Genomic DNA, 23,229 nt, shown 5'->3' with positions numbered 1-23,229 from the left:
AAACAGATTGCTTCCCTGCCCCTCCTCAGCATCCAGCCCCTGGATGCAGCAATATCCCTTTCATCAGATGCATCAGGAGCATCCTGCATCCTCTGTATGGGTTTCCCCCCCAGCTGCTGGGATTGATGTGGTGGAAATTTCCATGAGTTCTGTTACCTGTCCTAACACAAAACACAGACACATGTGGGTGCTTTCACACACTGCATTTCACCTCCTGCTTCCAAGCTGATATGGAAGCTGTAGGGAAAAGATAAATGGTATTTTCCAGTTAGGTCTACTAATTACAGGACGTGTTTTTGGGAGGAAAAAAAAATTGTTTTCACTTGCAGTCTCTCCAATCTGTTTTGAATTAGGAGACACTTAGGATTAGAAAGTGTTTTCTCATTAGAACAAATGTCACAGATTTAAAAATCTCTTCATTTAAATTCCTCCTAATGTTCTTTGGCTTGAATGAGTGAGCTCTTAATGTTCGTTTTAATTAAAGCATTTCTGTGGGATTTCAGCCTGGGCACCTAATGACAGCAGCTCTCGGAGAAGTGGATGTGCTCCAGCTGAGAAGGGGAACTCCTGGATGGCAGCTTCAGCAGAAACTCTCCTTTTGGGGCTTTTTAGGGAAAAGTGCTAAAGGACACACAAATTAAGATCTGCCTAAGAAATGATCCCACGCTTCCAGCAGGAAGAAACACCACATGGTTTGGGAGGCACTGGCTGGGTCTGCAAAGGGATTGATCTGTGTTTCCCAAGCCACTTCGAATTTGTCTTTTTTTGCTGCTGTTCTCCTGCCAGGCAGGGTCACTGGGCTCAGGTTTAGCACCCTGACCCTGCTGCCAGACTCCTCCTCTCCCCCACCCACTGCCCCCCATGTTTCTCCTTCCTATTCAGGTGAAGGTTTGGTCCTTCCCCCACTCCCCAGCAGCTCCCATGGTGCTGGATTCATTTATCAATGCACACCCACAGGAGCTGCCAGTGAGCAGCACCTTGACAGCTTTTCTAGGAAAGAAATCCTTTGAAACACCAAGTTTCACCGGGCAGGTGTCTGGTGGTACTGATGCCTTCTGGGGCTACCTAAAAGCAGAGGCCAGGCAAAATTAAGAGAGTAAAAGAGGTTATATTTATTGAAGGGCCTTCAGGTACATTCAGGGCAGACAAAGCCCCCCCAGGGGCTGCACCCAGAATGGACCATGGGGTCACTGGTTTTCATACTTTTCTAGCTTTGGTCCGTTTGCATATCGGGGGTTAATCCTCCAATTACAGCTTCAGGTGATGAAGTCGTTCACCCCAAGTTTGCTCCCCCCCAACTCTCTGCTGTTCCCATTTCTCGGGGCCTGAGGCAGTCAGGTGTCCTTGATTCCCAGGCCTGGAGAGGAATTGTTTTGTCTGACCCAGATGGGAGAACAGCAGCTAACACTGCATATGGAGTTTAGAGTTACACACTAAAGAACTGCAGGATCACAAATATATGAGAGATATAAAAGCTAAAATCCTCAGGCATCAGCACAGGAAGGCAGGAAAGTGCTGTAGAATAAATCTATCGTTGGATCCACATCCCTCTCCTGGAGCATGGCAGAGGCAGTGGGAAACATCCTGGTGGGGAATTGGATTATCCAGCTCTTCAGTGTTGTTCTTTTCCAGCTTGGACAGCCCCCACTTCTCCATTTTCCCTGGAGCAGCCTGGGACAAGAAGCTGGTCCCTGTCTCTGCCTCACCACGGGACTGCCATCCCAGGGGGATCCAAGAAGAAAAGGATCTGGAGGCCAAGAGCCATCAGATGGTGGGAGGAGCACGTGGACAGAGTTTCCTTATAGGCAGTGTAGGTGTTGAAAAAAACAAACCACAGAGCCAGATTTCACTGGTGGAAATCACACAGCTGGGGAAAGGCAGGAACCTCGCCTGGGCTCATGCCAGTGGTGCCTGGCACACTCCCCCCCTCCTTCAGTGACAAATAAATCTGGAGACAGTTAATAATGAAAGGCCATTAAGATAAGATTTAGTCTTTATTGTTCTTGTGCTTCCTTCATTTGTCAGGCACTTGAACCAAACAGAGGAAACGTCGATGTGGGAAAGGCTGCTGATACCCAGCCAGTGGCAGATTTATTGGTGCTTGTGCCCAGGCACCATCTGAGGGACGAGGAGCTACCTGGGCAGGGTGGCCCTGTGTGATCAGTGTCCTTGCTCCTTTCCCTCAGGACACTCATTTAAAGCAGTCGTCTTCACTTGGTAGCTCATAAACAGTGTCACTGCTGGAGCTGGGCAGCATTTCTGGGCCAAAAGGTACCTTGACAGACACAGTGTTGTTTTCAGGAAGAAAATCACAGAATCATGGAATGCGTTGTGTTGTGTGAGACCAAAATATCACCTCATTCCAGCCCCACCTTCCACTATCCCAGGGTGCTCCAACCTGGCCTTGGACACTTGCAGGGAGGGGGCAGCCACAGCTGCTCTGGGCACCCTGTGCCAGTGCTGTTTAACCACCACACTTCAGGCAAATTGGTTTATTTTTAATGATCCTTGGAAGTGATATTCTTCATTTGCTCCCCCTTCCCCAACACATGGATTGTTCTTCTGTCTTTTCAGAGAGAATCCTGTTTGTGCTGTCTCCCATTCAGGGCCTGTGAGTCACTGCATACTCTGGTGAGGTGAAGGGAGTGCTTAGGAGCAAATCTTTGATTTCCTCAACATAACAGTAAGAAAAACATACGAAAATAAGCACAGGTTTTGTTTTCAGCACATTTTCAACTGCATGCAGTGTGCAGATCCTGGAAGAAAAGGCACCTGGATATACACAGGGCAGTGGGCACGGCCCAAGGCTGCCAAAGCTCCAGGAGCGTTTGGACAACACTTTGAGGCACAGGGTGGGATTGTTGGGTGTCCTGGACAGGCTGTCCAAGGGTTGGACTGGATGATCCTGGGGGCTCCTTCCAGCCAGGATATTCTGATCCATGATTCTGTGATTCTTTGGCAGGAGCTCCTGCAGGCAGGAGACTGAGGGGAAACATGCAGCCCTTCCTGAAACAGCAGCGGTACGGATACAGCCACCCGCGAGGCATCTGCTTTTTGAGATCATGTTCCCAGAATTTTCCCTCCTTGCGGGAGCATGAAGTGGATGAGCCCCAGCTCCCCCCCTTCCAACATCCTTTTATTGCTTTTAGACTGATTTTGAGATGGGGTGGAAAAAGAAATCTGAGAGAGGTGAGTTCCAAGGTCAGCACTGCTCACCCGGCTCTGTCATCCCACTGAGCTCATAAATTGGTGTTAACACCTCCTGGAAAGAACAACAAATATAAAAGGAGAACCTTGCTCAGACTGGGAAGCAGACCCATTACTGGGGCAGCCACTGCTGAGCAGGAGTCTGGCATGACAGCAAATCCAGCCCAATTCCAACGCCTCTTCTGTCCAGATGTGATCCCAGCTCCTGGCAGCATCCCGGTCATCTCCCAGGAGACAGAGATGGAGAAAGCTGCCTTTTTAGGCAACTTATTTTCTTTAAACGTCACAAAGCACCTGTGTATTTCTTGTTCCTCTCCTATTAGAAATCTGCTTTGGCAGAGTGCTCTTTTTTATTTGATTTTTTTTTTTCTTGTTCTTAAACAGCTCCTTAGAATGGGGTTTCGTGGTGTGGAAAGCACAAATTAGTTCAGAGCCTTTCATCTGCACCCCCCAGCCCTTCCACTTATGATTCCCTTCAGTGGGATTCACAAGATCTATTATTGCTGCTGTAGATTGGCCACGGTGTGATTTTGGAGAAAATTCTTTCTATGTTGACACTGTTGCTTCATTGTTATTCTTTCTGTACCAGTGAAACAAAATGAAAAATTCATTAAAACAGAGGGGGAAAAAAAATAAAGGAGAAAAGAAACCCACTGGTGTTACTCTATCTCCCAGCACAAAATTAAATGTGGAAGATTGAAAACAGGGTGATGGGAAGGGAAGGGTGAGAGGGTTAAATGTCTAAAGGGTCCAGCCACACGCAGTGTCTGGGACAAACATGTCAATAAAAAGAATGAAAAGGACCTGTCATCTTCTCAGATTCTCACTATCAAATTAGGAGCCAGGGAAGGGTCTCACAGGTGGACATGCTTTCTTTAGGCAGTGACCCCTCAGAGGAGCTCTGGGAGCTGCACCATGGCCCCAGGGAAATCCCCAAGCAGGGGCTCTGCCCTCAGCCCTGCTGTCATGGAATCACAGGATGGAAATCCCGAGCTGGAAAGGATCCACAGGGATCATCCAGTCCCACCCCTGGCCCTGCACAGACACCCCAACAACCCCACCCTGGGCATCCCTGGCAGCGCTGTCCAAACGCTCCTGGAGCTCTGGCAGCCTCGGGGCCGTGCCCATTCCCTGGGGAGCCTGGGCAGTGCCCAGCACCCTCTGGGGGAAGAACCTTTCTTTCCCTGATACCCAGCCTGACCCTCCCCTGGCACAGCTCCAGCCGTTCCCTGGGTGCTGTCCCTGGTCACAGAGAGCAGAGATTGGAGCTGCCCCTCAGGAGGAGCTGCAGACCCTGTTGAGGTCTGACCTCAGCCTTCTCTTCTCCAGCTGAACAAACCAAGTGATCTCAGCCATCCTCATATGGACCCTCCAGGCTCTCCCAGCCTGGCAGGACCCCACACTCTCCCCTTTCCAGCTGGGCTGGCACCCCCAGCCCCCACATGGTCCCAAGTCCCCACAGACATCACCTCCAGTCTGGTTTGCCCCACTTTCCCAAGCAGGGAGGCAGGGGCAGGAGATGGCAGGGAGGGGACAAACTGAGGGAAACTGAGGCATAGACAGACTCTGCTGGCAGTGGGGCTCTGCAACCAGCTCCCCACCACATGGATCCTCTTCTGGGGATGGTGTTGGTAATGGGGGACTCTGTGCACAGCCCTGCGTTGACTTTCCCAGGACCTTCCATCAGCCTCAAGGACACCTATTCAGGATTGGAGGGACAGATCCAATGAGAAGGCACAGCCAGAGGAGCTGGGCCATGCTCTGGAGCTCCTCCTCACCACGGGGACCTCAGCAAAACTGTTCTGTGTGGTTCTTCAGCCTCAGAGCAGAGTGTGACTGTTCAGGGCTGATCAAGGGACTTGGAACAGCAGATCCTCAGCTCTGCAGGTTGGAGGTCCCCGTCCACTTTTTCCTGGGATGAGGCTGATAAGGAGCATCTTCTGTGGCTCCTCACATGGAATCCCACACCACCCCAGGGGCCTTGGTGCTGGGAAGGGCTTTGGTGTGGTGTCCCACATGATCCTGGCATTCCAAGTCAGCACCTCACAGTCCAGATGGGTGGCTTTGTAAAGGCTGGATAAGACCTGGGCTCCAGGGAGATTAGGGATGGGTTGGACTCTACCTGGGTGCCAGTTACAAAGGGCTAGACCCCTCAGGGGTCTTTCCTGGGACCTGCCCTAATAGCCATAGCAATGACCTGGGAAGGGGACAAAATGCACCCTCAAAATGAGACCCTGAATGCCCCTTCCAACCTGAGCTTTCCTGGGATCTTGTAGCTCCCCAATCCCCTTCCCAAACCTGCTGCAGGTTTGCTCTGTAGCTGCAGCTTTTTATTCTCATGACAGATTCTCATGGAGATCAGGTCTTGATCTCCACAATTAGCACCACCTTATTTTCCATCCCAGGAAAGGGACACCCCCAAAAATAATCACCTAATAATTTTTTCAAAATAAAAATGACAAAACATTTCCCAGGATCTCTGCTGAGGAATGTCACAGGGGAAGAAAAACTCTTTTTGTGATCAAGAGACTGAACTTCAAAACACCCAAACTCTCCGCAGGGCACCTTTCTGCGGGGTTATTAATAAGAAATAATTGTTTTAAATGCAGAAAAGTCTGTGTACATTCTATTTCCTTCCAAAAGCCCGGCATCGCTTGTCCTTAATGAATAATGAAAGATGCTTTTGTATTGCTTCCCACCCATAGACTTTCAAGTGATTGTTAAGCAACAATAAATAGGACTCTAAAGAAAATCAGGGCTTGATGAAAACTTATTTCGGACTAAAAGAGAAGCACCTGCTGTTGCACAAGTTTACAGACATTCCTGGGGCTTTGGTGGGTGGAAAAACTTGGTGAAAGCTCTGAATGTTCCAACACTGGGAAAACATCACTAAATGATTCTGAAATGCTGTTGTGTAGCTCTGTGGGAATTAGAATTTGGAAGGAAACCGGGAGATGCCACAGGAGAGGCACTTTGATGCCCTGATCACAGCACTGCTGTGATGTCCTGTCCTGTCTGATCTCATTCTGAGGGGGGATTTACATGGAAAGCCAAGCCCAAAGAGGACATTGTTCTCCGAGAAGAGAAGGAGAGCAACATCCTGTGTCAGACTGGGGGATTTGGCGTTCATGGAAAAACAGTGTATTCCACCAGGAAGCTGATGTGGCTTTCAATGCTGCCAAGGGAAAGCCCATGGTGTAGGTGAAAAACTGAAGCTTGGAGGGCATATCATGGGATAATGGAATGGGTTGGGTTGGAAGGGATCTTAAAGCTCATCCCATCCCACCCCTGCCATGGGCAGGGACACCTTCCACTGTCCAGGCTGCTCCAAGCCCCGTCCAAGCTGGCCTTGGACACTGCCAGGGATCCAGGGGCAGCCACAGCTTCTCTGGGCACCCTGTGCCAGGGCCTCCCCACCCTCCCAGGGGAAAATTTCTTCCTAATATCCAATCTTATCCTGCCCTCTGTCAGCCATGAGCTGCCCAAGAAAAATTGAGCTGAAAAAGCCAGTTAATTGCTCACATTTGGGTTGGTAGGTACCGAGTTCTTGCCTCCAGCTCACAGCCAGAGAGGTCTTGATGTTGGCAGGAGAGTTCACCTTACTAAGGGGTCTTTACCCAACCTTCAGAGGTATCTTCTGAGCACCTCAACACTCCCACCAGTCCCATCAGGAATCAACACTATGTTGGGTAGTTTTGTGCAACTGGTCACTTAAATACCAATATAATTCTCTTGGGATCAGTGGGGAAAACTTCAGGGGGATTTGCCGTGAGTGTCAATTAATCATTTGTGCTGCGGCACTATCCCAGATATGTAACAGGAATAAATTTCTTCACTGAAAGGGTTATCCAGCCCTGGCACAGCTGCCCAGGGCAGTGGGGGGGAGTCACCATCAATGCAAGGATTTAAAAGCTGTGAGGATGTGGCACTTGGGGACATGGGTTAGTGGTGGGTTTGGCAGTGCTGGGATAATGGCTGGACTTGATGGTGATTCTATGATTTATGCCTCTGTGCTGGGTCGCTCCTGCTGGTGAGCCCTTGCCCTCCTCTAACAGGCTGTCGAAAGCGGCTGCATTAAATTATTTGCATTGCTGTGACCTGAACACCGCTGCCGTGAGCGGGGAGCACACGGCGGGAGCCTGTGGAACCCGTGTGCCACCTCCAGCTGATGCTGTCCCCAGCACCGCCGGCGCTGCTCCCCGCACACCTCCGCGTGTGCCTGTCCCTCTAGCGCCGGGCCCCTCAGCGTTCGGACACTGACGGGACGCCGGACGTTAATTTCGGTCAGGAAACATCATTTTCCCAAGAGAACCGTTTTCTTCCCGGTGAGTGCCAGGAGCAGGCGGACACAGAATGGAGCAGCCGAGCTGAGCACCGCTCTGCTAGCGACAGCCCCCGGGGCAGAGCGGCCGCGCTCCGCTCCGCGCTCAGCGGGGACGCCGCGGTGCGAACTTCGGCTGCGGCTCCGGTGAACCGGGTGTAGGCAAAGAGCGAGCGGTGCCGGTGCGAGCGCTGGGAGCGGCTGCTCTGCAGCTCCCGGGGCCGGGACCCACCCACCAACACCGCGACCCCCGGGAGCAGCCCGGCCCCGCCGCGGCCGGCCCGTCGGTCCCACACCGGGACCCGCGCCCGGAGCGGCCCCGCGCGCCGGCCCCGCCCGCGCCCGCCCCGCTCTGGACTCTTCCACCGCTCGGGCAGGCGAGCGGGAGGGAGCGGGCGGTGCGGGGCGAGAGGCTCTGCCCCGGGCCGAGCCCCGGCGGCGCGGCCCTGCCCGGCACAGCCTCGTAAGGTGGGATCGGTGCGGGCCGCGCCGCAGCGGCAGCGAGGCCGGGCGGCGAGCGGCGGGGTGGCCTCTCCGCGGCGCGCGTGTCCCCCCCGGCGCGGAGCCGTGGTACGGTCGGCGGGAAGGAGCCGCGGCGCGGGGCGGTGCGCAGCACTGAGCCGGCGGCTCCCGCGGGCGAGGCGGGACGGGGCGGGCCTGGCCCTCCGTCCGCACGGCACCGACCTGCCCGGCACCGACCAGCCCGGCACCGACCTGCCCGGTGAGTGCCGCCGCCCCTTCCCCCGGGCTGCTCCGGGGGGCCGCTCCCGCCAGCCGGAGCGTGCGGTCCGTGCTGGCAGCGCGGGTCCCCCTGCCAGTGACTTAGTGCCGCTTTATTTTTTTTTTTTTCCTCCTTTCAATCTTCGCTTTCCCCGCCGGTTTTCTTGTGTGTGGTTAGGTTTTTCCGCCCCTGATGCACGTTTTCGCCGTTTAACGGGAAGGGGAGATGCCGGCGCCCGCGGGATGGGGAAGCGCCGCGCCTGGAAGCGGCTGCCGGGCGGGTCCGACCCCGCCGGGGCTGGCGATGGCTCCGGGGCTGAAGCCCTCCGCGGGTGCCGGACACTTGGGAGGGATGTCCGCGGTGTGACCGCGCGATCGCGGGGTACTTTGTGCCTCCTGCAAACCGGAGATGCTCGACTGCTGTGCCAGAGGGGCCCCGGGCGGCCGGGAGCGGTTTCGTAGCGAGAAAACAGGCGGAATATCGAGCCCGAGCGGCGCTGAGCCGCCCCGCTCGCCGCGGGTCCTTGCGGAGCCCTGCGGGCTGCAGCGCGCGGTGCCGGAGCCTTCGGAGCCTTCTGTGTCGCGATTATGTTGGGGCTGCTGATTTCTGTCGGGAGTTGTATTTGGGAACAGGCTCCCCAGGGAAGCGGTGGAGTCACCATCCTTGGGAATGGTAAAAACGAGCAGATGTGGTACTCGGCCGTACGGTTTAGTGAGCATGCGGGGACTTGGTCAGAGGTAGGAATTTGATGATTTTGGAGATCTCTTCCAACCTTAGTGATTCCATAGATTTGAGGTGATGTATAAAACTCCATGTCTTACTCCAGAGCAGCTCTGGTGGGTGTGAAACATTCAGATCTGGCCGTGCCTTTGGAAGGGTGTCCGACGGCTGATGATTCCCTCGTGAGACAGCCCAGACGGCTGAGACACAAATTGCCGGGATGGAGAACAGGGTGGACGTGCACCTTTATTTTCCTGACTTGCTCCTGAAGAGCAAGAGCCCACCTGCAGGAACGACCCATCGCAGTCGTGCCTGCTGCAGTGCTTCAGCACAGAATCCCAGAATCCCAGAATAATTAGCATTATTTAGGTTGGAAGAGCCCTCTAACATCCTAGAGTCCAGCCATTAACCCAGCACTGCCAAGCCCACCACTAACCCATGTCCCCAAGTGCCACTTCTACACCTCTTTTAAATCCCTGCAGAGATGGTGACTCCACCACTTCTGAGTATAATTCTCCCATGGTTTTGGCATGGGGAAGGGCTGGGAACCAGCCCGTGCTACTCTGGAGCTCCGGAGCCTTCCCACACTCCAGCGGCTGCTCAGGTCTCTGGGAGCTTGGGCTTTTGAGGAGACAGAAGTCAGTGGCATCACGACTGGCTTGAGCTGACTTTCAAGGCCAGAAGAAAAGACCCTTTCTTATTTCATATTGAGGAAATAGTTGTCTTTCCCCCACCAGTAAATTTGGTGTGGTGACTGATGGCTGGTGCCAGCGCTGGCCGGGCAGGGAGGGACCAGGGTGGCAGCACAGGTCGGCCACTGCTGCCGGCCCTTCCCGAGCTGGCAGGGGCAGCACAAGCCCTTGGCATTTGCCCTGGATCTCAGCACCCTGGCTGAGCCTGTTTTCCTTGGCCGTGTCATCAGCCAAGGAGGGCTGGGCTGAGTCACAGCGCCTCCGGATCGTCCCTGCTGCGGGGAGCAAGGCTGAGCTCTTCCACAGGTGCCTCCACTCTTGGTCTCCCTTTAGCAGTTAAGTGGGAGATGGTGCTTTCCCTTTCATTTTGCCCTCTCCTTTATTCTCCTGTTTGTTGGGATTTGGGCTCTTGGCATTGTTTTCTTCTAAAGGACAGGGAAGGAGCCTGGTTTCTAAGTGAGCTCCGGGATGAGGAGCCTGCAGGGATGGAGTGGAAAGGGAAGGACTGCTGTTGTCAGGGAGCTGAGGAGCCTGTGCCACGAGCAGAACCTCCGATGGGTGACCCTGCAGCACCCTTTCTGGGCTGCCTGCTGTGGGTGACAGCTTGTCACAAGGTGTATTGCTCCCGTTCCTGGAAGCGTTTTTGTGACTTGTTTTCGGGCGCGTGTGAGAGCTTCCTTCAGGAGGGGGGTGTTCAGACATTCGTCCAGCTCGCTGTGCCGGGGAGGATTGCTGCTGTTTCACTTCTGTCAGTCTAATATTGGAGATGGATTTCAGGGGAGCGGCAAAGCAGAAGGTGTGTCTCTTAAGAACCACTTTCTTTAGAAAAGGCAGATAATAGGCAGTGAGTTTGGGGAGGATGTTTTATTTAGGGATTGAAAAGAGAGGATTAAAGCTCTTGACAGAGAACAGTTTGTGTGGAATAAGTGATGGGACTTGATCATTCAGAAAAAGACTCTTAACGTGTTCCCATCACCAAGAGAGCTTTCAGCTCTCCTTGTCCCAAATTATTCAATAAAAGCAACAAAACTCCTTTTGATTTGAGCTCTTTACTGGTGGTTGCATAAGGAGTTTTCAGACCTGGCAGTAAACTTGTATCTGCTCAAAAAAACCAGCCTATGGGTATAAAAATCTGTGATATGCTAAAGGTACTGTGGATTTATCCAAGGTGTTAATTATAGACATTGCAAGTAGCTGTGTCTGTCTTGGAGAATTGCACCTTTTCCTTCCTTGCCCCCTGCCATTAAGTTGCTGGCACAGGGCTGTGCTCCTGGATTTGCAGAAGCACCAAGTCACTGCTCGTAAAATTACTGAAATAAAAAAGGTTTGTGCAGGGGAAAAGAAACAAGAATCAAATTTTAGGCTCAGATTTTGATTCCAAAACAAGTTGCTCTTTCTTCTCACAGCTTGAGGTTTGTGATGGAAAGGTTGAAAATACCGAGCAAGAAAAACAGGCTGGGGAAAAAAAAAATCTGGAATAAGCTGAACAGAGTGAAATTCAGAATAAACTGTCATCAGAGAGTGTTTATAAACCTGCTGGAGAAAAGGGAGGGAGCAACCATTCAGATCAATAACAAGAATAACAAGTTCCTTTTTTATAACTGTAGAGCTTTAATCATATAGTTTAAAAAAATAATCCTAAATGTGTGGGTTTTATACCTGTGCTGGTAGCTGGGGCTAAATCTGCAGAGTTCATGCTGATCTGGGTAATCTCAATCAAGCTGAATAGTAAAGAGGCTCTTAGGAGGATCTGAAACCCAGGAGGCATTTTTCAAACCTGAGTTATGTCACTTTTTTTAGAGGTGCCTCAGGCAATTGCATTTTAAGAAGACAAAGCTTTTGTTTTCAAGCTGGCCTAGAAAAATGCCAAGGATGAAGCCAAAGTAAAGGCTTTCAGAAGTTGTCATTTGTGATTAAGTTGATTTTGCTGTTGTGCACAGAATGCTGCTGCCTTCCTCGGCATGCCGAGAGCTGGGTCTATTTTTATTTTTGCCACTAGTCCTGGTGTACCTGTTTAATTCCAGTGAGTAATAGTAGCCAAGGGGTGTCACCTGAAAGCGTGCATTTAATGAGAAGGTCAGGTGTCTGCCAGCTCCATCTCCAACAGAAAATGCTTTGGAAGTGCTTTATAAAAGGCAGAATTGAGGTGATACCAGGCAGGAGTTGACTTAGATGGGTGCTCTGCAGAATTAACATCTGTCTGTGTCTGGTTTAGTATTTGAGATGTTGGAAATACCAAAACCAAGGCTTCGAACCGTGAACAAAGACTGTTTCCTTTCACAGAGACCAGCCTGCGTGCACATCGTGAATCCAAAGCTTTTCTTGGGGCTTCTCATGTTACTTGCAGCCTGAAACAATCAGAAAGAGGATCCTGGTGTTGCCAGGCTGTGGGCAAACAAGAGGAGCTGCTCCTGTGGAGCCCGAGCTGGGGGAATATTGTGCAGGATGTAACAGATGATGTTGGAGCATGCATGTGGAAAAGTGCTGCCTGCAATCTGGAGTGCTGTGAGCTCCCAGCGAGACACTCCCTGCTAGAGAAAGGTGAAATCCTGCGAGTATTGTAATGACTACGTGTTCTTGAAGGAAACGACAGTAGGTTTTGTCTGAAAATGTGACTGTCTGAAAGCAGCTCTGGCTGCACGAGCAGTGCCAGGGCTGTCTCACCTGGGCAGGAGGTGTCCCTGGAGCCCTCCTCTCCCTGGGAGCAGCTGATTCCTTAGCCCTGGCTCTGGGTAGCCAGGGAAGGGCTATAAGGGCAGCCTGAGTCATCTTTTTGGCTCTTGTGTAACACCCAAACAATGCCGTTTGTCCTGCTCACTGAGGGCTCTTGGATTGCCCAGCACAAAGAGATGTGGGACTGGATGGACCCTCTCCAGGGGCACCTCCTGAGCTGCAGCTTTTGGAGCAGCTGGATCCTGCAGTTCTCACCCTGGCACCTCATAATCCTAATACTTTATTATTGTTTTAAAGCGAGCCTTGAGAATGTGTTGCAGATGTATAGAGCAAGTGGTGCTGGCGATCTGAGGCAAGACTTGGCCTTGCCTTTGCAGGGGAGGTCCCCAGCTGATTTCAGGGCTTCTGGGCTTTTCCTTCCCCTCTGTTGCCAGAGCTTCCTGGCAGGATGTGCCCAGCAGGATGCCGAGCTCTGTTCCAGGAGCATCCCTGCACCTGCAGCAGAGAATTTCCTTTACTGAACATGCACAGACTTTGCCAGTGATGTTGCACAACTGTTCTTTCTTTTTTTTTTTTTTTAATTTGTTCCAAAAGATCTGGTTTAAAATAGAAAACATAATGCCAGGTTGCTGGGTTTTTTTTCTACCAAGAATGAGGTAAATAGATGGGCACCTCTGGGCTATGTCTGTGTGAATTCAGTGACTGCCAGGTGATATCTGCAGCATCACCTCTATGTGGGGATGGTACCAGACAAAAGGAGCTGAGAAGTGCCACGGCTTTATCTGATGCTTTTGCAAGCAGCTTACATTTCAACAAATACAGCCACGCTGGGAATGAATGTGAGCTCATTTTCGGGTTGCTAGGACAGGCAGAATAAGCATGGCCGGGTTAAATGTGTGAGCAGAGTAATAACTGAGGCAGTGCAGCTCCCTCTCCTGCTGGATCAGGGTTCCCGGTGGCTCCTGCTCTGTGCCACCTTCCCTGGAGGGACAGCATCCTTCCCCTGGGGCTCTGCCTGCCGGCACTGAAACACAATTGCTGCAAGATAAGGTGTTGAGGGGAAGGTGGCAATGGACACTTGTTCTGGAACCACTGCTGCTCGTTTTAATGTGTGAATTCCCGAGTTCTCATAGGCTGGCAAAGGTCACAGAGTGGACAGAGGAGGTGGATGCACATCTCCCCTGCCAAGGCTCTTGATGTCTTCATTAGTGTAAATCTTGTGCTGCCCTTCTGTCTTTAGCAAACTTTCTTTTGGAAAACTGTCTCGGGAGCATTTGTGAGGGAAAAGGTTCCTTTGGAAGGATGTGGGGAGCACTGGCTCTGCCAGTTCTCCTGCAGGGGGGTGGCTTTGGCTGTGGCTGCTGTGTCACTGGCACCTGCGTCAGTGCCCTCAGTGTTCACGGTTGCCTTTCACGTGGCCTTCAGTGACATCCTACGCTTGCCAGGACTTCAAGGTGACTCTTCTGGCCCGGGATGTGGCCCCTGTGTAGACGACTGCAGGTGGCTGGTGCTCAAATATAGTTGTTTTTTTTCAAATCTAGAAAAATCTCAGTGGTTGCTGTGGGACAGACCTTGCAGAGCTGATGGTGCTGCCTGGCCTGAGCCCTGAGCTGTGTTCCTGCTGAGGGGCAGCACTGGGAGGGTTTGATGGTTCAGCACCTCCTGGTTCCTGTCCCTGGAGCTGTATCTGCTGTCAAACAGGTATTTCTGTTGGTGCTGCAGCAATCTGCAATGCTTGGAGCTCTTACAGCTCCTGAAGCTCCTTCTGGAGTTGGTAAAAGCTGTTAAGCACTGCAGAAATCCTCTTGAGCTCTTCTAGTAATTTAAACTTAATTTTTTTTATTTATAATTCTTAACTTTTGCTCCAAAGCGTGCAGCTCTTAGGCTCACACATTTCAAGAGGCCAGTAAAACCTTGCCCATCTCTGTGATGGCTCTGAGAGAATCCCAGAATCGTTTGGGCTGGAAGGAACCTTAAAGCTCATCCAGTGCCACCCCTGCCATGGGCAGGGACACCTTCCACTGTCCCAGGCTGCTCCAAGCCCTGTCCAGCCTGGCCTTGGACACTGCCAGGGATCCAGGGGCAGCCACAGCTGCTCTGGGCACCCTGTGCCAGGGCCTGCCCACCCTCCCAGGGAACAATTCCTGCCCAACATCCCATCCAACCCTGTTTTCTGGCAATGGGAAGCCATTCCCTGTGTCCTGTCCCTCCAGGCCCTTGTCCAGGGTCAAGGAACTGGCTCTGAAGTTTTTGTTTATGATGAAAAACCCTTGGTGCAGCTCACGTCCTGCAGCCAATGTCCATCCTGTATCTCTGGTGGCACCTTGGCACCCTCAGGGCACAGGTGAGGGTGAGGAGGAACACCCCTTGGGAAGTTCCCCTGGCAGGAAATGCTGTGCAGGTGATGCTGTGGAGCATCTCCAGTGCTTGGGGAGTGGCTGCTGCCACTGCTGCACGTCAAAGGTGGGATTTGTGTGTTCTCCTGTTAATGAGGAGCCGAGTGCTTCCCTGCAGCTGGGCTCCCCAGCCATTTGACTGCAGCATAAACAGCATTTCCAGGGAGGCCATGGTAATAAGGCCAAGTTTGCTGATACCTCCTGTGAGCACAACCACACCTCGTGGCAGGAGAGAGGCAGGGAGGGCTTAGATGATTTTAATTAACGTTGTTGTGAGGAAGAAATTAAATTTGGTCTCTCACCCTGCTCATATTACGAGGGAGTGAGCACAGCCTCTCTGAACTAAGCCATTCTTTGCCTTCTGTTTGCCTTGGAAAAAAGCAATTTCTCTGTCAGCTTTTAGCCTGGCTCCTGGGCCCCAATTGCTTGTTTATCTTCAGCAGCTCCCCAAATCGCTTTGAAGATGGGCTTAAACATTGATCATCTCTTACAGGCCTTCATCTTTGTTCTGCCAGCAGACATTAGGAAAGATATTTTAAATTACCTCTTTCCCTCCAAATGAACGGGCTGTGTGTATGGGCTGGGAGAATTAAAGCTCTTTCAGCCAAAGTATAAATCAGCTGCTCCCAGGTTTTCGCCCAGTTCTCCTGGATTCATCTTCCAGCCCAATCTGCAAAGCAGCAGGGATTCCAGGAAAGATAAAAGCCAAAGTGCAACTTAATTTTGAGGGAGAATCTCTCAGTGTTCCGTTTTGGGGAGCAGGATCCTGTTTTAAAGATGACTTTTTCTCCCCTTACTGCAGCAGTGGGATCTTTCTTCTTGCTGCTCCCTAGGGAAAGGCTGGGGGGCTCCATGGGTTAATGCCATGCAAACCATGGGATGCAGAGGTGAGCTAATCCCTGGCAGGGGAGTTTGGAAAAGAAACTTTGGATCTCTTCCTTTGCCATTTGAGTACTGAGATCTGGGGAAAAAAGTACTCACTAACAGCAGGACATTTATTCTGTGTCAAACAGGCAGCAGACAGCAGAGGTGGTTAATTCAGCATGGAAAAGCCCAGAGCTACAGCTGAACAGGCAGGAAGGTTTAATCAATCATTTGGAGCAGGTTTCTGATGCTCCTTTATGCAGACACAGTTCTTTGTGGGGTGGTGTTAACGCTTTGATGGTAACAGGTCACAGCAGCCTCCTTCCCAAGCAGACCTGGAAGGGAGCAGGTTATTTAGATGCACAATCACCCTTATTCCTGGTGCATGCCCCAAAATGCTGGTGAGAGGAGGTCCTGGAGGGCTTGGCATGAGGAGTTTGGCTCAGTGAAGGGGGATGCAGCAGCCTGAGCTGTGTGTGGGTTCATGATCCAGGCTGGTCTCTGCATTCATTAATTTTATTATCATTTATCATATCCCAGAGTCACAGACTGGTTTGGGTCGGAAGGGGCCTTAAAGCTCATCTCATTCCAATCTCCTGCAGTTCAATTTGCAGATTCCATATCCCCAATCCCTTCCGTATGCTGATGCTCTGCCTTTTCAATGCCTCGTTTGCAAGAGGGGGAAAACTTTATATGTAGCATAAACATCTATATTTTATAATTTGTTGTGAGGCATTGGTGCAGGGAATTCTGGCTCAGCGAGTCTGAGGCTTTTACCCACTCAGTGATGTGAGTAATTTATGGCTTGCCCCAAGTCTGCGCAGCTGGCTTGCCAAACTACAGCATGTTGGGGAGTAAATATTGCATGTTTACACAAAGCCTTTTCTCTACAAGTCCCCAAAAAGAGGATGAACCACTTTAACAGGCTGCTCAGGCTGGGCAGGTGCCATATCTTGAGGCAAAATGCAGTTGGGCAAAGCAGCCCAGCAGCCTTATAAATATAGTGAATTTTGATTTCTTTCCTGGGTTGTAACAGAAGGGGAGCATTCCTGAGCATCTCTGCAGTAATGTGACAGTGATGTGAGAGAGAAAGCTTTGTGCAGTGATGGCAAACAGCCTTTAGAGCCACTGAGTTATTGTTAAAAGAAACTGGTTTTGGAAGCTGATGCCTTTGGAAGTAGATGCCCTCAGCCCATGCTGGAATTGTTGTCCCTGTTGGTCCCAAACAGGCTGATGCAGCTGAGGTGCAGGGAGCCAGGACTTTTGCTGCCAGTGGCTGCTTTATAAATTTCCAGGTTAAATCAGGCAGTAAGTTTGGATTTTATATTTTTTTTCTCACCATGAAGTTCGTCAACTTCTTATTTTACTCTGAGTCTCACAGTCGTGAGCAAGAGGAATCTCTAGCTAATAGACCAGCTGATAAAATTAATGCAAACCAATTAATTTAGTTTATTAGAAATATGAAATACTCCGAACTGAAAGGGCCCCACAAGGATTGAGTCCGACTCCTGGCCCTGCAAAGGACACTCCAACTATCCCACCCTGTGCCTGAGAGCATTGTCCAAGTATCCCCTGAGCCTCTGGCAGGCTTGGTGCTGTGATCACTTCCTTGAATTCTTGTTCATCCCTTGAATTTTGCTTGCTCGAAGTTTTCTAGGGAGAATAAAGGCAACCAGGAGGTATTGATAAGGCTTCCCACCCTCTAGAGTCGCTTTTTGCCCCGTTCCTGAAAAAAAACCCCAAATTTAAACAACTATGAGAAATCTGCAGGACTTGGTAGCCAGCGCTGACATTTCCCCTTGCGGCAGGGTGGTATCAGGAGCTCTGGGCTTGGTGAGAAGCAGTCATGGCTCTGGCGTTGATGCTCTGAATACACAGCAGGTAGGGGGGCATGTGACTTGGCTGGACCTTGGGCAGCAGCAGAGCTGGGAACAAAGCCAGGCCTGGGCTCCCCCAGCCCCTGCAGATCCCTCACCAGCCCCAGAGAGGTGCAGGGTGCCCGAGCCCAGGCGCTGCTGCTCCCAGCCATTCCCACCCCATTCCTGGGGCTTTGCCCTGTCACAGCTGATTTTCTCGGAGGGCCTGGATTTCGGGGAATGCCTGGCATGTGGGGTTTAGCTCGCTGCAGCTGCATAGCAGCCGTGTTTGCCGGGCTTAGTGTTGGCCTGTGAGGAAGGAACTGGCCCTGCTCTGAGCACCTTCCTTGGCAAATCTGCCTGCAGCACCTGTTTGCTATTGCTGCATCGACTGCTCTTCCTGCCCTTTTTTTGTCTCAGGGTTAAACTCTGGGAGGTAACAGACACCTAAAATTACAGAATCCCTGAGGTTGGAAACGACCTCTGAGACCATCGAGTCCAGCTGCTAACCCAGCACCATGGGTTAACCAGCCACTAACCCATGTCCCCAAGTGCCACATCCACATGGTTTTTGAACACTTCCAGGGATGGGGACTCCACCACTGCCCTGGGCAACCTGTCCAGTGCTTGACCACCCTTTCAGTGATGAAATTTTCCCTAATCTGCAACCTAAATTTTCCCCGATACAACTTGAGGCTGCTTCCTCTTGTCCCATCGCTTGTTCCCTGAGAGAAGAGCCCGACCCCAACCTGTCCTAATGGACTTGGACTTTTGTCAGGTCACCTGGGTGCTGCAGGAGTGTGCAGCTTATTTCAAGAGAAGAGGTTTTGCAGCAGTGCTGGCAGAGCTGTGGTTGTCCCCTGATTCAGCAGCCCCAGGGCTCTGTCCCTGTGCTTGTGCCATTAATCATCCTGTGAAGATCCCTGGGGGATGGATGTCAATCCTTCACACTCCTGCCCAAGGTTACAGAGCTTTCAGTCCTGGGAACAAAAGCTGTGTCCTAATCTTGAAAATCAGAGAATCCTGCAATGGTTTGGGTTGGAGAGACCTTAATGATCATCCCATTCCACCCCCTGCCATGGGCAGGGACACCTTCCACTCTCCCAGGTCGCTCCAAGCCCTGTCCAACCTGGCCTGGGACACTTTCAGGGATGGGCAATCCTGGGAAGTGTATTTAAACAAAAAAAGATGGACATGCTGCTCCCGAGTTCCCATCTGAGTCCTGGTGCAGCACTCCTGTGCACAGCTGCCTTTTGTTCCTGCACATTCCCAGGCAAAGCAGGTGGTGTTTAATTTTTTTTTTTGCATTAAAAAAAAATAATCTGTGGCGTGCTGTGCGAGGCTACTCACATCTGTGCACTCTATGTAGGTCAGATGTGTAGTTGCTTCTTTACGAAGACTAAACTTGACAGCGTTTCCTCGCTGCAGCCAGTGAGGGAGGATCACAAAATTCACATGCTGCCTCCATGAGAAATGTCCTTAGGGAAGACCCCCCAGGGGCTGTGTGTGCAGGTGAAGTTTATTGCCTTCCTGGTGTGCTCCAGGTTTGTGACAGTGAGCTTTATTGATGAAAGATTTATCGGAGCTGCGTATCCAGGCTTGATTCAGTGTCGTATCAGATTAGCCTTGCAGCTGGAAATGCTAAATGCTTCCATGCCCTGCTTCCAGCAGCTGCCTCTTGCTCTGCTCTCACTAAAAAGCCTGTTCCCTAATCTCTGCAGCCTGCGTTTCTCTTGCCTTATTTCTTAACATGCAAATGCCTCTGCCTCCTCTTTCTTCCCCCCAGCCAATCCTGTTCTGGGATTCCTTGACCTCTTCTGACTCTGGCAGTGGTGGAGGAGAAAATGAGTTGGGAACAGGCAACCTGTCATGCCCAGAAGCAATTTAGGGACCTGATCCAACACCTTTTAGTTGAGAGTCTCCCTTTGCTCATGGACAGTCTCACATCCAGGTGTGTTTGGTCTTGTGGGAGATGCTCCACTGAGGTGAGACTAATAGGGATGAAGAACACAGTTCCTGCTGATCTACCTCTCATCAGGGTCCTCTGATCTCCTCAGTCTGATCCCACCCCATGACATAGGAGACCTAAACCAGTCTGGCTGGTTTCTGCATGTTGGGGGTTTCTTCTGTCTTCAGTCCTGAGGTTCTGTGGGCGATGTAGGAACTTTGTTTCTCACAGAAGGGGCTTTTTGGAGGGAGAACTTGAAAACATGTCCCTGAACATCCACTAAAAACAGATAGATAAACAGAGGACCTAAAGTTCATTTTAAATCTGAACAGGGAACTGGCTTTGCTGCCCACCTTACTTTTCCTTATCTGAGATGACCTTGGCAGTGACCACGATTGGAGCAGTGGCAGAGGGGGATCAGAGCAGATGAAGATGGATATGTGGATGTCCTTATGCAACCCAGGCAGGGTGGAAGATATTTCCAGTATTAATGTTGTTCTGTCTGCTCCACAAGTCTTACCAAGAAACATTTGAACTGAAAGAAGGGCTCCACCTGCCACCTCCTCCTCTGAAACTGAGCAGCATCTGCAAGCAAAAGAAGGATTGTCTACAAGCATTAACAGCTTTCCAGGAGACTCCAAATAGGATGTGAAGTTGTGTCCTGAAGCAGCTGGATGAGCACCCAGGAGCTTGGGACAATGGCAATGAGCAGCTCCTGGTGACTGCAGCAGTAAATGGTGGTAGGTGGAGCACTGATCTGGTCATGACTGGTCCATGGATTTGGGAGCATTGCCCTTGGGTTGGAGTAGGCTTTCAGTGTGAGGAAATGACTCTGGAATTCAGAGTCACACAAAGTTTCATGGAAACGAGCAATGTTGGAGTGCTTGAAGGGAAATTGGAGTAACTGAAGGTTGTCGTTCTGTTGTGCGAGAATTGCGGCTGCAGTCCTGATCCTCGGTGTGGAAATGAGTGTGAGGACATCCCAGTGCAGACCTCTCTGCTGCAGAGACCACCTTGCTAATTGCTCTGCTGCTGTGTTCAGCAGCAAATCCAGGGATGAGACGTTTCCCATGGCTGCTCCTTCCCTTCTTCCTAAATAAGATGAAGAGTGCCTTGTTAGGGAAGCTCCAGAGTGCAACCAATCTCTTAAACTCCTGCTGATCAACTGAAACTAAGAGGGAACTAATGAAATCCCTATTGCCACAACACATTTGTTTTGACCTTTGAAAGGAAAATGTGCTGGTGAGTCAGGAGTCCCACCAGGAAATCTGGGCTTGTTTTGGGCAGGAGATGGAGTGGGGACAGTGGGGGTTTAAAGTGGAGGCAGAGAGCAGAGCAGCAGGTGAATTTGCTGTGCTCTGGGTTCTGGTGAGCTCGCAAGTGGAGTCCCCTCAGCTTTTGGGGGTCTCTCAGCTGTTCTGGTTATGAAGCAGACAGAGGAACTCAGCATTTTGCAGTTTTCTCCGGACTTGATTTTAAAAGCAGGGTGTAAACTCCTTATTTTTAGAGATGAGAAAAGGGAGGGAGGAAGGAAGGATGCTGTGCCGTTCTCTGCATCCACAGCAGAAGTGAAATGGCTGCTTTGGCCAAAACAATGAATCTCAAACATTTTCATGGCAGAAAGTCCTTTTGAGAAAGGACTGGGGGAAGTTTGTGCCTCAAGGGGAGTAAGCCTGGCTGAGCCTCCCAACAGCTCATCAAGGCCTTTATTAATTTGATGTGAACTCAGGTGGGAGAAGATGGGCTAAGGCTGAGTTCAGTGCTCTGAGGAGGTTTTTCCTCCTGAAAGTTCAGAGGTAGAGGGGATTTTGCATTCACCAGGACCTCTCTCCATGGACAAGTGGCCTTGTGAAGGACTGACTCTTCAGCTGTTGGGGCTTCAAGGCAAGCACCTTGAAGGTCTCATTTGCCAAATACACCAAAGCTCAGGTGTTTGGAAGGCACAGACACACTTGTGGGTCATCTCTCCTTGGCTCTGGTGGGTGTCCTCCTCTGCCTCCAGAGGAGCACATGCAGCCAGTTCCATACTGGTACCAGTGCTGTGGTGGTGGTGGACACAAGCTGTGCTTGCCCTTGGGGTGGTGGGCACCATCCTGCCCCGAGGATCCCAAAAACCAGAGAGCCTCTCCTGGCCCAGGGACTGGGCCCAGCTGCTCCCGTGGTGCCAGGGAAGTGATGTTTGTGTGGCAGCTGGAGGCAGGAGCTCTGCATTCTCGGAATTGTGGGATGGGTTTGCTTCCAGGGCCAGGCTGCTTCTCCCAGCAGCCTGGCTGTTCTCTCCCTCCTTAGAACTGGACTGAAATCAGTCCTCTGCCTGAGCTGTTGGAATGGTTTTTGTGACAACCAAGTGTGACAACTCAGGAGGAGCAAAAAGGGCCACAGAGGTCCTGGGGTTGTCAAAAGTCTGCCAAACTCTCTCCCTGACCCTGCCACCACCCTGTGTGCCTCCAGTCCTTTTCTAAGAGGAATTTATTCACGTTCTGCAGTAATTTTCTGTCTGGCTGCTTGTTGTCCAAGGCAGGGTGAGGCTGGGGGGAAAGTTGAGGTGGAACTGCCCCTGGGCCTGCTTTTGGGCTGGACTGCACACCCTGTCTGCCTAGAGAGCTTTTCCATAGGGTGCCTCTCCATAGGGAGCCTTGTCCATCCTTGTTGCTGATTCAGTAGCAAACCACCCTGGTCAGAGTCCAGGAGGCACTTCAGGGTCTCCAGCACTCCACTGAGGTTGTTCCCATTAACTCGTGGTGTTAAAAAGGAGTCTGTGGTGCCCAGTTGGGAGGTGCTGCCTGTCCCTGTGCTGCCACCAAGGCTGTGCTTTGATTTGCTTCCATGCACACACGGATTATTTTGATCTTAAATCACCCGGGAATGCCACACAGGAGCTGGGAATCCTGCGTCCCCCGCTTGCTCCAGTTTATTAAAATCCTCCATCCATAAACAATAACTCTTCAAAGCTGTGTGCTGCAGAAGCTGCAGTGCTGGGTCATGTATAAAACATGACCCTGCCAAAACCAGCCTGCTCCTCTGTGGGCAGCTCAGATCTGGCCATCCTTGAAATAATGCTCCAAACAAGGTGTCTCCTGCCTGTTCAGCAGAGCCTGAGACTCCTTTAAATAAAAATGTGACACTGGATTTTGTCAATGGGATCTGATTTGTCCCTTGGAATGGGAATTATTTCCTGCCTGATGTCAGCAGTGCCTCTGGGATGGTGGGATTTAGCTGCAGGTTAGCATGAGTTGCTTGGTTTAAAGGAAGGCAGAAAACATGCCAGCCCAAGCAGTTTGATCAAACTTCATATTTACCTGTGTTGCAGGGATGGTGGGGAGCTCCCCCAGCCCAGGCTGGAGCTGTCAGTGCTGGTGGCTCTGTGTGGCACCCTGTCCCCTTTGGAAAGGGGCTCAGGAGATGGGAGAAGTCACCTTTTATGCCCCTTTCTGGGGGAGAAACGTGATGGTTCCATGGTGACGGAGTGGGGGAATTGGGGAGGGTCAGGAGTCAGGCATGAGCCTCAAGCAGGAGCCCTGCACGTCTGGACTGTCCCATCACTACTGCACATTCCCCTTGGGTGGAATTGCAGCTGTTTCAAGGTAAAAACCTGGCACAACCAGCTATAAAAAGTTCAATCAAACCCCTGAGTAAAATACCTTTCATTAAACTTTGGCTCTCCATGTACACATCTTACATTCGTGGTGGCTTTTTGTTACCCTTTTCTGTCCCAAGGTAAATATCCCCCAATGAGTGGTCTCATGATTTCAAATTCTGTGTTATTTTGTTGAGTGTTGCACCTTTTCTTTCCTCTCTACCTTTTGCTGCCTGGCCTCCTCCAGGGATGTT

General features: G+C 51.3%; 1 protein-coding gene across 3 annotated transcripts in view; it reads left to right on the top strand.

Moving 5' to 3' along the window:
* The first annotated feature begins 7,215 nt into the window (after window positions 1-7,215).
* The window catches only part of RALY (RALY heterogeneous nuclear ribonucleoprotein), a 118,269-nt gene continuing 102,255 nt past the window's right edge, over window positions 7,216-23,229 (top strand). Inside the window, exon 1 of one of the 3 annotated variants that reach the window (XM_032126833.1) lies at window positions 7,216-7,532. The gene's annotated coding sequence lies outside the window, so the exon portion shown is untranslated. Of the gene's footprint in view, window positions 7,533-8,135; window positions 8,250-23,229 lie in introns of those variants that run through there. The other 2 variants (XM_032126832.1, XM_032126834.1) reach the window with 2 other exon arrangements.

The sequence above is a fragment of the Corvus moneduloides genome, chromosome 17 (assembly GCF_009650955.1).
Source record: "Corvus moneduloides isolate bCorMon1 chromosome 17, bCorMon1.pri, whole genome shotgun sequence".
Lineage (NCBI taxonomy): Eukaryota > Metazoa > Chordata > Aves > Passeriformes > Corvidae > Corvus > Corvus moneduloides.
Note: the sequence above shows the minus strand (reverse complement) of the source record. Positions and strands in the feature narration are given on the sequence as shown.